Genomic DNA, 14,019 nt, shown 5'->3' with positions numbered 1-14,019 from the left:
TGTGTGTGTGTGTGTGTGTGTGTGTGTGTGTGTGTGTGTGTGTGTGTGTGTGTGTATGCTCATTTGACTTTTTGAGGAATGACGATCAGTGCTGTCGCGTATGGAGAAAACTGTTAACCCGTCATCTCAACTGTGTGTGTGTGTGTGTGTGTGTGTGTGTGTGTGTGTGTGTGTGTGTGTGTGTGTGTGTGTGTGTGTGTGTGTGTGCGTGTGTGTGTGTGTGTGTATGCTCATTTGACTTTTTGAGGAATGACGATCAGTGCTGTCGCGTATGGAGAAAACTGTTAACCCGTCATCTCAACTGTGTGTGTGTGTGTGTGTGTGTGTGTGTGTGTGTGTGTGTGCGTGCGTGTGTGTGTGTGTGTGTGTGTGTGTGTGTGTGTGTGTGTGTGTGTGTGTGTGTGTGTGTGTGTGTGTGTGTGTGTGTGTGTGTGTGCGTGTGTGTATGGATGTATTCGTAATGCTGATGATGTGATAGGCCAGTCGTTAGTGAGGAATGTAGGAACAATCAGTGGGGCCACAGGGAGTGGTCCTCTGCTTCCCCCAACCTGAGAGTAGAGACCTATCATAGCTGTGTCCGGCGTCGCCATGGCTGGACATTAGGGATATATAAATAGGGCCGATACGACCAGTCAGACTTTAGTTTGCTGACGAAGCCTCTTGGGTAGGAGGCGAAACGTCCGAAACCTTCAAATTTGTACAGATGACGGCTGAAGAAACCTTCGCATCAATAATAATCATAATAATAATAATAATAATAATAATAATAATGATAGATGAGTAACATGAAAATAATACATAATATACTGTATGTGTAATAAGGGTTGTGTTCAACATACAGATTTTTTTTCCTGAATCGTCATAGTGATACTATTATTATAATGCATGGTCAAATGTTTCAAACTTAAGAAAGAAAACATGATTTTTTTTTTGGTTGAAAAACATAAAGGGGCACGTCTGTGTAAGCTCTCAGTCGTACAGGAGTGGTCCATCGATGAGAAGGTTTCTTCAGCCGTCATCTGTACAAAAGTGAAGGTTTCGGACGTTTCGCCTCCTATCCAAGAGGCTTCGTCAGCGAACTAAAGTCTGACTGGTCGTATTGGCCCCCATTTATATATATATATCAGAACCCTCCAGCATAGGGCTAAACTAATACCAACTAGCACTGAAGGTAGAGAAAAGGAGTCAAAACATATCAGGAGAGCACTCACTAACTGTGGGTACCCTCAGTGGTCATTCAACAAATGTCAGAAAGAAAGAATAGCGAACGAAACCAATAATTCTCAAGATTCTAAAAGGAGAGGAGTAGCAGTACCGTACATTGCAGGAGTTTCGGAAAAATTACAAAGAGTCCTTTGGCAACATAAAATTCCTACTTATTTCAAACCGATAAACACGTTAAGGCAAAAATTAGTGCAATCAAAAGATAGGCTACCAAATGAAAAACAAAGTAAGGTAGTTTATTCCATACATTGTAAGAATGAAAATTGTAAAGAGCAGTACATTGGGGAGACTCAACAAATTCTCAAAAAAAGACTTTATCAACATCGCAGGGATAATACTAGTGGGCCTCAATCGGCAGTACATTTGCACCTAAAAGCTAGCAACCACTCATTTGACGACAATGAGGTTAAAATCTTAGCGAAAGAACATAGATGGTTTGAAAGGGGGGTAAAAGAGGCGATTCTTATAAAACAACAAAATCCTTCATTAAACCGGTCTGGTGGTGTGAGGTTCAATTTGGATCGTTCATACAATAGCCTGCTCAGGCAAAACAGGTTAGGCAACTTTCGCAATGCTGATGAGGGTCGTTATGCTGATGAGGTGATACCGGGGGGAGTGGATGTAATAGGCCAATCGTTAGTCAGGAATGTAGGAACAATCAGTGGGGCCACAGGGGGGGGTCCCGGCCCCCCCCCCCCCACCTGAGAGTGGGGACCTATCATATCTGTGTCCGGCGCCACCAGGTCTGGACATTAGGGATATATAAATGGGGCCGATACGACCAGTCAGACTTTAGTTCGCTGACGAAGCCTCTTGGATAGGAGGCGAAACGTCCGAAACCTTCACTTTTGTACAGATGACGGCTGAAGAAACCTTCTCATCGATAAAGGGGCACATAAACCATCTATGATTAAAGTTTGTTGTCGATTGGTTTTTGTATGGAATGCACCCATTTTCTGTAGAAATATATCCGAGATGGGCAACTTAACAGATGGAGGGAGTCACAAATTTTCTTCTGAATTACTAAAGAGGGAATTCTGGACTGCGCATCTGTGCGTGTTTTCAAATTACGTGCTCTTGATGCATTTTATTTTTTTCATCATGCATTCGTCATTTGATATATAAAAAGCAACAGGGTTGAACAGCAAAGGCTTTCAACAATCACAAAATGACGTCATACTCTGTACTTTTGTTTTCCAGAGAGAGTGTCTCTTTTGTAAAAATCCCCACTGTGGATTGCACATGAGTGGTTTATATGGGTGATTTCACCGCAATCGAATTGGGAGATGAAGTACATCCTTTATCATAACACAATTCCTGTCTATCTTTATTGCAACAAACTCACCCACCCATGGGTATGTTTTTTTTCTAAAATCATATTCAAAGTCATAACTGGTGAAATAATACAATAAACTTTCAGCATCTCCTTGTGATGACAGAATCACAAATTGCCCAATTTACAAACTGCTTATACACGGGAGCCAACTGTGTGTGTTTTGCTGATCCTCTCATGAAGTGATGTAGACATGCATGGAACACGTTAGACGTTATTTAGTTCGTTTTGACAGAGGCCTGACTGGTGTCTCTGCCTCTGGGTGGGCTGACCTAAAGTGTCCCCAAGGTCTCTTTCCAGGTGGAGACAGAAAGCAGCCTGGAATCCAACTTCTCTGCATCCTTCTCTCTGACAGCTCCACCCCCACTCCCGACACACTCGACGCAGACGCACGCTTACTCGACCTTGCTCTCCAGCCACACGTTGTCACACCAGGCGTGATTGTCCACATCGTAAGGTTTGCATGAATTTTCACGCCCTTGCCCAGATGATTTAACCCACATTCTCGCCTTCTGGCTTATTATTGGAGTAAATGTGCAGAGGTCTTTTTAGCTGGATATGTATGACATCAGCTCTGGCTGACTGCAACTATAAGGCAAACTGCCGAGGAGAGTGGGCCTGGGAAAACAGAACATGGGATAAATCAACGAAGTGGGGGAGAAGGGGAACCAAATGCCAAAAAGTGAGCATTCTTTTGTTAAATAAAATTAAATTATGAGTAGTCTGACTATTGACACAATAGCCCCTCGTCTATTTATCCCTGCATCAAAAATATGTTTGAAAATTAGTTTAAAGGTCAAAAAGTATATGGTATATGTTTATCAAAAATTGTCAACTGTGTTGTCAAAATTTCACTGCACCGTCCATCATACAGAGACTCAATTTCAAATCAATTTTAAATCTTAATCTGTACAAATTTGAAATGTGGTTTATTTTTGATCAGTAACGTGTTGATGAGTTTTTGTTGTTGAATACCTGGGGTGTATTTTTTTCCTTTTTCTTTGGCTTCCAGTTTGAAGCAGTTTGAAGTAAATTTCACCAGATTAAGTGACATGTATTGAAACCTGTCTGTCTGTCAATGTACATTTTCAAAGATTTATGAATATCCATCCATCCATCCATTTTCCGTACCACTTATTCCTCATTAGGGTCGCAGGGGTTTCTGGAGCCTACCCCAGCTATCTGCGGGCACGAGGCGCGGGACACCCTGAATTGGTTGCCAGCCAATCGCAGGGCACACAAAAGTCAAAGTCAGCTTTATTGTCAAATATGCTAATATGCATGACATACAGCACAGATGAAATTACTGTCCTCTCGGACCCAGCATGCAAGGCACTTATAATTACTTAACAAACATAAACATGAAAACTCCAATTTGCCGGTAGAGGGGGAGCCGCTGCGTGTTCACGCGCCGCCATCTTGGGGGAAAAAAAATTGAAAAAATAACAAATATGACAACACAAAGACACAGAGTCATTGATTCTTCAGGACTTGCTGTACCCTCTTTGTGATGACATGAAGCAGTTCTAGTTGAGAGGAGAGGATCAAAGCATCCATGTCAGCAGTGGATCAGGGACGTCATGGTGGAATTTGTACGTCTACTACAAGCTAAATGTTGAAAGCAAACACGAAGCTGTAGCATCCATTGATGAAAAGACATTGTCTCACATCTCCTGTCCCACATAAATCCGCTTCAATTCCAAGCCGCGACAGTTCCACATACGACCTACAACAGTCACTCAGTCACCTTGCTTAATATGAGGAAAATATATAGATTACTAAATATGTATTTTTTTTCTTTTACAGCCTGAAAGAAATCACCAGGTATCCATTTTATGCACACACAATTAGTTAAAAGACCAAATGCTACCATGTCTGCTAAAATACCACATTATTTGAAGACACATTGAATGCTCATGGACCATTCTGAGCATTATCATCTCCTGAAATATGAGCTGAGCCCTCACGCTACATGAAAACTAACCATTCTTTTGTTGCCAAGTATTTGGATTGGATTGGATTGGATTTGCCTTTATTAGTCTCACAGTGGAGAAATTTACATTTGTGATCCAAATGACGTTTTTACCCTTTTAAATTGAAAAAAATATCATGCATAAGCCTTTAGAGGTAACCTGAACCCTATTTACTTGTTCTAAAGCAAACAGTCGCAAACATGTGTCCACACACACACACACACACACACACACACACGCACACACACGCACACACACACACGCACGCACACGCACACACACACACGCACGCACTTGCACGTTTCTAAGTGAGTGACACTCACGGCTGTTATCAGGAAATGGGGGATACGGTGTCCTGTGAGGGTAGATATATTCAAAGCCATAATCTATGTCCACCCACATGCAGTAATGAGATGCCTTTAAAGCACAGGTGTCAAAGTCAAGGCCCGGGGGCCAAATCCGGCCCGCCACATCATTTTTTTCGGCCCGCGAAAGCAAATCAAACTTGTGAAATTCCATGCTACTTGCTAAGATCCTGACCAAAATTTCATATTTTTGGATGTAAACCACAATAACAGTCATTATTATTGACTTCAGATTTGAAAACTAGTTATTCATTAATTGGTTGTGCGCTCTATATGTAATATGTGGAGGGGCTTAAACATTCTAATGGCCTCCCCAAATTCATAACGGCCCTCAAGAAGAAACCTTAACTATAATGTGGCCCGTGGCAAAAAATGACTTTGACACCCCTGTTTTAAAGTTTAAAAAGAAAAAAATCAACCACTTGGAACTCACATATTTAAACATTAAATATAATTGTATTTGCCTGATTTAGGATAGCGCGACAAATTTTGAATTCCACCAAGAAGTTGGCAATTTCACACTTTCTTTGATCCCCAGAAAGATTACGATAGTCTGCATTAGGTTTACATTAATTGGCCTAAAAATATACTGTAAAGACATCAAATTAGTCAGTGTGTGTGTGTGTGTGTGTGTGTGTGTGTGTGTGTGTGTGTGTGTGTGTGTGTGTGTGTGTGTGTGTGGGGAGGGGGGGTGTATTTGTCCGATAAACTGTTTAAGCAATTTTGCACACAAGTTAAGGAAATAAAGGAAAATATGGTTGTTAATGTCATTTTATCACATCCAACGACTTGCCCCAGTAATGAACACTTTTACTAGAGATAATGTTGTGCAATGTTGTGCAGATATGCTTGCTAACCACAGAAGGTTGCTGCCACATAGCAACCATGCACTGAACCCTAAGGTGATCCGACAAGCTCCAACCACCTTGCGTGACAACTATGACTTAAGCCATTCGGTTGCATGCTTCTGTCTCACACGGCTGTATATGGAAGGCTATTTTATTTGTTAGTAAGAGAAAAATGATGATGTTGCAGCCTCACCCTACAGACTACACCAACCCTTTGAAATGAAAACTGCTGCTTTTGCTTTTGCTTATTGTAGTCATCCAAATAATCTTCTGTGAGTTAAATTTGGGAAAATAAAACCAAATGATAGCCCATTTTTTTGTTTCGTACTCACGGGCTAGCAGTGAATATTTGAATTTGAATTCTCAATATTGTATACATTGGCTCTTCCCTAAACTATTAATTATCCTGGTGCAGGGGGTTGTATGTCCAAGTGATCCTAGGGGCTAAATTGCCCCGAGGTTTCACGGCATGCTAGGGTCACCAAGTGCAAACAGCTCTTAGGTGGGGGACCAAACAAAGCATGGTTCAGAAACCTCTCATGATGAATTGAACCAATGGACCACCTTTTTCCATCTAAATGAACCTAAAGGTGCGGCTCAGTGGTGAGTACCTTCTGGCCTACTTAACGTCTGTGCATCCCTCCCTGAAGAAGCCCCTCACGTGCGGTGTTCATTGTTGGCATGACCAATGTCAACAAGGAATCAGATTCGTTTGCAGTGAAAGTTGAACTCGGTCATGTGTCAGCATCTGTCAAGAATACTTATGGACAGATTATCTAGGCACGGATGAGACATTGAGGAGGTTGGAGTTGGTGGTCTCGGTACAATATCACTACTTTTGACAGATTAGTACTGTTGTCTTCATAAAGATGCATTTCAGAACTCTGAATGGAACCGAAACTAATCCTGAAAATTTGCTGGTGGTTGTATAATGAGAAAGATTTAGCCCTGGTGAAAGTGCATTTTGAATTTGCCATCAACAGCAGAATTTCGGAAGCATTTCGTTTACCAATTTGTCATTCAATTGTGAAGTGTGAATGAAAATGTAGCCATAAACAAATGCATTCATCCCTTGGAGCTGAATGCACACAAGTGAGAAGGGAGACAGACAAATTGAGACCCCACCTGCTCCTTTGAAGGTTATCCCCCAATTTGTGTCTGTAAACAAGTAGTGACTGCTTGAAAATGTCAACACCAAAAATTCTTAATTGTCAAATGGTTGCATGCCGATGTCCTGCAGTAAAAAACATAATCTAAAATGCATGAATGAATGAATGAATGGACAGCATCTTCACAGACACACTTTGTACAGCAGAAAGGTCGTACTGTTGAACAGTCTGCAGCTGGATGGACGCATGGCTTGAGGAGCCCGCGATGAAAAGAAAGGAGTGTCAGCGCAGAGCACCGATGCATATGTGGAACTGCCTCGGCTTGGAATTGAAGCGAATTTACGTGGGACACGAGATGTGAGACAAATTCTTTTCGTCAATGGATGCTCAAGCTTCGTGTTTGCGTTCAACATTTAGCTTGTAGTAGACGTTCACATTCCACCATGACGTCCCTGTGATTCTGTCTTTGTGAGTGACAAACAAAAATGCATATTCCAACTAGCTATCTATTAGCTAGTTGCCAGCTATAAATACAATGTATTATAATTATTAGCCAGCTAGCTAGCTTTCTATCTATTTGAATGAAGGCTGGCGCGTGTGGCTGCCGCTGCTCACCCACAGAAAAATGTATCCTGTGACTATAAAATGACCTTGAGAGTTTTGAAAGGCGCTTATAAATCAAATGTATTATTATTATTATTATTATTATTATTATTATTATTATTATTATTATTATTATTATTATTATTATTATTATTATTATTATTATTATTGTTATTATTTGTAATGTAGTTTTTTTTGTTTTGTCTTCAAGATGGCGCAGCGAGAGTGGCTGCCTTTCCAGCAGCTCCTGAATGTTGTTTTTCTACTTCTTTCTTTCCTTTCCTCTTCCTTTCATCATTTTGCTGCTATGAAATTTGAATTTCTCCACTGCGAGACGAATAAAGGTAAAACCAATCCAATCCAGTCCCCTACGATTGGCTGGCAACCAATTCAGGGTGTTCCCCGATAGGCTCTTGCACCCCCTGTGACTCTCTTGTGGATCCGAAAGATGAATGAATGAATGAATGAATGAATGAATGAATGAATGAATGAATGAATGCTTCTCCAAAAATGATAATGCTGACTGTGCATTATTTTCCTGAATCTCTTCTGAAACGATGTTTGTTTTGAATCTCATGATGGAAAGTGTGACCAACATGGTAGCCTTTATGTAATGAATCGCATCAATTTGATTGCATGTGTTCGTGTTCCTCTAAATGTGCTCCCACACACAGAGAATGTCAGTTAAATATTTCAAGAGAGTGGAGCGATGAAGTGTCCAGAGGGGGGCACATGCCATGGGAAGCTCTCCATTGCAAGTATTTGGTATGGACACAGACACCCGATCCGGCATTCGGCTGCCTCTGAAGCGACGCACCATCACAGTTCACCCAAAACACAATCTTGCAACAATGACACTCCAGTCAATTGGTTTAGGTTCTCTGTTGCGTTAAACAGCCCTATCATTCTCCTCTCTCATTCTTCAAATACATAAAGTGAGGGAAGTTGACAAAGAATCCCATATGAGGCTTGAGTGTTGTGTATGTGATTCGGGTGAGGTAAGCAATTTGAGAAGTTAGTCCTCCCCCCCTTGCTTTTACAAAAGCACACCACATAGTGGAGCTACTGCTATTTGCAAGACCTCCATTAGACAGACAGACACACACACACACACACACACACACACACACACACACACACACACACACACACACACACACACACACACACACACACACACACACACACACACACACACACACACACACACACACACACACACACACACACACACACACTCTCTCCCTCCTGACATCCTAAATATTTATATGTATTAAAATGTAGTCTACCTGCATGTTTGCTATCCCATGCTTCCTCTTTATTTTAATTTTAATTAGATCGCCCATTTAGCAGATTTTTTTAATTCATCATTCTGCCAGGTACATTATTACAAGGCATGATTACACAAATTACAAAAAGATTGTAATCAATGCAATTGAAAGCCTTGTTTTTGCATTTGTTCATTAATAATGTGTTTATGACGTTGATTATAATAATACTGACAATATGAGAAAAACAAATATAATATGGTATAGAGCAATCTATATTTAATCAATAACATTTATTACACACTGAATGTGTTATGTACCATCAGATGAGCAGCAAGTGAAATTTATTTATGAAATGTATCGATCAGGTTAGAATCCATATTGTACAAGCTTTTATCGGTCTACCCAAAAATGTAAATACTGCCAAAACCTGATGAGTTGCCTAAAAAATGAGTACGTACCGGTATATTTTTTTAAATAAATATGAATATTACTTTTAGGGACAATAAAGCTTTGATTAAAATGTGCTGTTGATCGATGCATGTTATGTTGGGGCATTTCTCCATGTGCTTTTCGATGAAAAGCACATGAAGAGAAGAAAATATTTGACTGTACATCGACAACATAAAACAATTTTTTTCATACAAATATTGAAGCAGCAGGACTCGAACTTACTGTTTATTTCATTCAATCTATTCAGTCTTTTTTCAGTAGGTAGTCTGCTGGTTGTAAATACAGGATTTAGTCATAATATTAGGAATGAGAAGAACAGCTGTAATAATAAGTAATATTAAGTAAGTAAATAAGTAAAGTAAATAAATAAGTAAAGTAATAATAATGATAATGTGGCTACAAAGCGTTTTTTTGGACAATTTTTTGAAATATCTGACCTGGATTGCTATAAACAATATTCAAACACGAAAAATATGCACTACTTAAAAATATCCAGAACATCAAACATCAGGCAGAATCACAACAAATTATTTTTTACATCATGTTTAATTTAAGTATATCATACTCATTTTTTTTCCTAATCTTGAGTAATTTTTTGCTTACTATGAATACTTTCAACATCCGCTAATGGATTCCGTGGGTATTTTGGGGAGTCAAAAGAATGATCGTCAAAGGAATGTTTACATTATGCAAAGGCCACCTAATCTCCGAAGCCTTTGTTTTCCTTAGTTTTTCTCAAATGTTCCTCGCCACCTCCAGAGCGGGCTAATGGATGCCGATGGAGGAAGTGTTTGACATTGCGGACACAGCAGTGCTTGTTTTAGAGTAGCTGGTCATGTGGTCTGGCCCCCGAATGTGACCCAAACCCACACCCCTAGCCCCCTGGCAACTCCAGGAGGTTTCGGGAACTGTCCGCTCTGGGGGAACTGAGTGTCAGTTGAGTCCCCCAGTGAACACAAGTCAACATGCCTTAATCCCCGCATCACCTAAAGTTACGCTTTTGGGTCTGAAATTAGCTAAGCCAAGTCTCCCCCACGCCCTCTTGAGCTTGCTCTTTCGTAGCCCTGACATGGAGCCCTGAGCCAGGCCGGATCCATTGTGCTTCCATCTATGCTGGGGCTACCGAAAGCTCCTCGAAGTGTTTGGTCTCCATGGCAGTGTGCCTTCTTGGCCACATGCTCCCTCATCTTTCACTGTCACTGAGCTGGACAGGAAGAGATCAAAACAAACATGCGGTGGCAGGGAGTGACTAACATGATGAATCGCAGTAATCAGCATCAGGCAGCCCAGAATGCGCTCTGATTGGGTCAGGCTGTACGAACAAGGACAAGATGCATACCGTACAACGAGATTTGCGTGAACTAAAGCAGCCGTACAAGCCACTGTAACTAAAACAAAGGCCATTGAGTTTCTCATAGCTACGGCTGATATAAACTCTTACCAAGGCCAAAAGACTGAATACACATGACAATTTAAAACGGGAAAGCTGTCAAATCCATCCAAGCCCATCTAAGGGTTCCTTAGATGAACAAAACCATTCTGCATGCAACACGTTTACAGATTTGTGAATAAACACGTGTGTACGTAATGTGTGTGTGTTTTTTTAATTTAAGCCCAATTTGTCCAGTTGACGCAATTGGCAACCAATTTTCTTTTTCCACAAACAGCAGAGTCAGCAGAGTCTGCCAAATGAAAGCAAAAGCAATGAAAGCAAATTTTACAATGAATATGGTACGCATATTTAAACAGTACATTACATCATAGCATATGGTGAACAAAAGTTTCATAAAAGGCTAAATACATGCGTGGTGATCATCCAAAAACGTTTTAAATGATGATATTGGGATGAATGAAGTGAGTTTCATCATTTCTTACGACTGTTCAAGTGACCTCCCACATGAAGTGGGAGGTCAACACCAACTCTATCCTGAAAAAGGCCCAACAGAGAATGTACTTCCTGAGGCTGCTAAAGAAGCATGGCCTGCCACAGGAGGTGCTGCAACATTTCTACACGGCTGTCATCGAACCATCCTGTGTTCTTCCATCACCGTTTGGTTCGGGGCCGCCACAAAAATGGACAAAATCCGACTTCAACGGACAGTTAGGACGGCGGAAAAAAGTCATTGACACCGCCCTACCCACTCTCGAGGACTTGCACACTGCAAGAATCCAAACTAGGGCGCGGAAAATCCTACTGGACCCTCCGCACCCTGCCCACCACCTTTTCCAGCTACTCCCCTTAGGCAGGCGCTACCGATCCATGCGCACCAAATCCAGCAGACATTTAAACAGCTTCTTCCCCCAAACCATTAACTCTTTGAACTCTTTCAACAGTAGCCAAAATGGAACTGTATAGTGCCACTTAGCATTTTTTTTTTTGACAACGATACTAGTGCAGCGTGTACTACCGGAAACAAATTCCTTGTGTGTTCTACATACTTGGCAATAAAGATGATTCTGATTCTGATTCTGTTGGGTGGAAATTTTAAAAAAGATCCACCAAAAGCTGTCCGGACTTTGGCAACAAAGAGTTGAATAAAACTGCTGGAACAGATGGTATTGATTGGTACATTGAACAGAGAGCAAAAAGGCACAAGTATATTTTATTCAAGTGTATACATGTGTTTGTCGTTTTCTTATTCTGCAGTTTGCTCGAATCCCTTCCCTTCTTTTTTTTCCGAAAATGTCATACAAACTGCAAAACCCTGTTGTATGTTACAAGTTTAGAAAGTCCACTTTTAGCCCATTGAAGAATTATATTCAAACACAAGAATAGCAAAGTGACGGCATCATCATGCATGGTAGTGCCATGTACATTATCACTGCCTGTTAGATACACTCGGTATGTCAACACTGGAAAGGTCAATAGCAAGCCAGAATCAAATCTTCATGAGCCCTGAGTCCTTTATTTCGGTCGGCCTGACAGTGCACAACGGACAACTGGGACATCCGCTTGATGAAAATGTTGCATGAACTTGAATAAAAAGATTTAAACCATGCATTCTCTTCTTGTAAATAAACACAACAGAAATGGTATGTAATTTAGCAGTATCGCTACTTTCGTACGCCAAACTATCAAGTTTGAGGGACAACACTTCAGGGAAAACAATCTCTAAAGCAGATTTCGAAATGATGTACCTCCAAATAAAAACAAACTTACAGATATTGATTTTGAAGATGTACAGAAAAGGAATGTAACACAAGAGGACCAGTGAAAACACTCTTGTCAAAGTAAAGAGGGTCCCTAGGGTCAGATCTGGATTTTGTGTGGCTTGCATAAGCAAATTATATGTTTCAACTGCCATGATATTTTTTTAAATCTTTACTTTTATATATCTATATATTATATTTGGAAAACTTTTTTCTTTCATTGAAGGTGCACCTTATAGTTCGGTGCGCCTTACACAGTATATGGAAAATGTTTAAAAATACACCATTCATTGAGGGTGCACCTTATACGCCGGTGCACCCTATACACTGGAAAATACGGTATTTTTTCCATGGAAAAATATTACGAGGTTTCAAATTAAGTTGTGCATCTTTTTTTCTCTTTTAACCTTGATGAGATGTACAAAGCTTTTACTATAGGTAGAACAGTTGTTGTTTGTTATTTTTCTTCCATCATACGCATGTATAACTGCATACTCAAGGTCAGGCTAATCACTGCTTCAAAAACATTTCAGACCTCCACGAAGCTTTCGCCCATTAAACAATGAAGTGTATCATTTCTTCCAAAGGAAGCAGGGTGTCCTTGTACGTTATCATCAAGGGTTGAGCTCCGTATGATTATGAGGGGTGTACATTCCAAAGTTTGGTACTGACTCCATCCTGAACATTGTTTGCCTCCTCTGGGACTTCCTGCCAAGAAGAGGACCCGCGAAAAAAGGACAAACATTGCCACTCCAATTCCCTTGCCACTGGAATTTTCTGTATGCTGCCCAAACAAAAAAATTGCATTTGAGCTTACTTTTCTTTCTCCCATGCTCGCGTGTCCACCCGAGGCTGTAATGTTGGCATTCATCAAGGTCAAATCCCTGCACGCTACTGATCCCTGAATTTCACTGTCTGGGATTGGGGGGCCCACTCTAATGGGCATGTTAGCTGCTTCCTGCTGCTTAGAAGAGACGGATGTCAGGAAGAAAATGTTCATGTTAGAACACCTTCAGTGGTTCCAAGTGGAGATTTATTGAGGAAATTCTAAGCTTCCATTCATAGAGGCCAAATAAATCCAGCGAGCAGGCAACTACGGTTTGTTCTTGAAAGACACATCTTGTGTCTGGAGTGGTTTTCAAGGAAAGATTCACTCACTGGCCAAAGTATTTGGAAGGAAACTCGCAAGAGCGAGCCACCTTTCTGGCTGGGCTACATCTAATGCGATTATTAGATTCAGTCAGAGAGGAATAGCTCAGAATAGGCCATGTACACATGTAGGCGCAGTCCGCCAGTCTGTACTGGCGTTTGACCAGAGGTCTGCAGTTCAAGTTCACGAAGGGAGAGGCCGGTGTGGAGTGAACAAGCCAGGATGGCCCAGGAAGGATAGATGGAGCGAGCGATCCGCGATGGAAGAACTTGACGGGGGTTGAGAGACATGAGGGGGAGGTGGAGATGGGACGTTTCTCAGCTCTAAGCCCCTACGGCCAGAAACAACAAGCGGGCCTTCTCATATTCAAATAAATACCAGGTCAGTGGGGAGCAGATAAGGAGGAGTTATAAGGGGCGAGAGCAAGACTGGAGGTTGGCTTCTCTCCTCCGCTGGTGTCTCTTTAGGATCACAGGCACGAGAAACAAATATCAAAGCAGCCTTATTTATAAAAGAGCAGAGGCTTTGCCCTTGCTTTAATAC

This window comes from Hippocampus bargibanti, linkage group LG04 (assembly GCF_051943395.1).
Source record: "Hippocampus bargibanti isolate YZ-2025 linkage group LG04, ASM5194339v1, whole genome shotgun sequence".
Lineage (NCBI taxonomy): Eukaryota > Metazoa > Chordata > Actinopteri > Syngnathiformes > Syngnathidae > Hippocampus > Hippocampus bargibanti.
The sequence above is the reverse complement of the archived record's forward strand: the minus strand, read 5'-3'. Positions refer to the sequence as shown.